The sequence below is a fragment of the Bos javanicus genome, chromosome 24 (assembly GCF_032452875.1).
Source record: "Bos javanicus breed banteng chromosome 24, ARS-OSU_banteng_1.0, whole genome shotgun sequence".
Lineage (NCBI taxonomy): Eukaryota > Metazoa > Chordata > Mammalia > Artiodactyla > Bovidae > Bos > Bos javanicus.
The window spans coordinates 46632186-46633798 of record NC_083891.1 but is presented as its reverse complement, the minus strand read 5'-3'; positions in this window follow the sequence as shown (position 1 = coordinate 46633798).

Here is a 1613-nt window from a genome sequence, read left to right as displayed (position 1 = left end):
ACTTGAACCCAAACAATAATAGACATCTTCGAGGAAGAGAGAGACACTCCAACCTCCCTTTCTTTTGCAACTCCAGGGATTGCAAAGGCATCAGGTGACCCGCCCACACTGCCAGAACCATTTTAAAAACTATATCCATTAATTGCTTCCTAAACTGTTCATACCTACAGAGAAAATAAAAACTGCCCTCTTTCTAAGGAAATTTTATTTTCCTCTCCTTTTATAAAACATTCAATAAATTTCTTATCCTTGAGTTTTGAAACATTGCTTCAGTAATCATCCAAATATGAAAATTGCATCAGGTGTGCACATTAGTTCATGGGGCTCTCACAAAGGTTGGTAGGTGCCCAATATGCTACTGGAGATCAGTGGAGAAATAAAGAGAAAGAATGAAAAGATGGAGACAAAGCAAAAACAACACCCAGTTGTGGATGAGATGTGATGGAAGAAGGGTCCGATGCTGTAAAGAGCAATATTGCATAGGAATCTGGAATGTTAGGTCCATGAATCGAGGCAAATTCGAAGTGGTCAAACAGGAGATGGCAAGAGTGAACATCAACATTTTAGGAATCAGTGAATTAAAATGGACTGGAATGGGTGAATTTAACTCAGATGATCATTATATCTACTATCTGGGGCAAGAATCCCTTAGAAGAAATGGAGTAGCCCTCATAATCAACTAAAGAGTCCGAAATGCAGTACTTGGATGCAGTCTCAAAAACAACGGAATGATCTCTGTTCGTTTCCAAGGCAAATCATTCAATATCACAGTAATCCAAGTCTAAGCCCCGACCAGTAACGCTGAAGAAGCTGAAGTTGAACAGTTCTATGAAGACCTACAAGACCTTCTAGAACTAACACCCAAAAAAGATATCGTCTTTATTATAGTGGACTGGGATGCAAAAGTGGGAAGTCAAGAAACACCTGGAGTAACAGGCAAATTTGACCTTGGAGTACAGAATGAAGCATGTCCAAGGCTAATAGAGTTTTACCAAGAGAACGCACTGGTCATAGCAAACACTGTCTTCCAACAACACAAGAGAAGACTACACACGGACATCACCAGATGGTCAACACCGAAATCAGATTGATTATATTCTTTGCAGTCAAAGACAGAGAAGCTCTATACAGTCAGCAAAAACAAGATCAGGAGCTGACTGTGGCTCAGATCATGAACTCCTTATTGCCAAATTCAGATTTAAATTGAAGAAAGTAGGGAAAACCACTAGACCATTCAGATATGACCTAAATCAAATCCCTAACGATTATACAGTGGAAGTGACAAATAGATTTAAGGGACCAGATCTATAGACAGAGTGCCTGATGAACTATGGATGGAGGTTTGTGACATTGTACAGGAGACAGGGATCAAGACCATCCCCAAGATAAAGAAATGCAAAAAAGCAAAATGACTGTCTGAGGTGGCCTTACAAATAGTGTGAAGAGAAGCAAAGGAGAAAAAGGAAGATATACCCATTTGAATGCAGAGTTCCAAAGAATAGCAAGGAGAGATAAGCAAGTATTCTTCAGTGATCAGTGCAAAGAATCAGAAGAAGACAATAGAATGGGAAAAACTAGAAATCTCTTCAAGAAAATTAGAGATAACAAGGGAA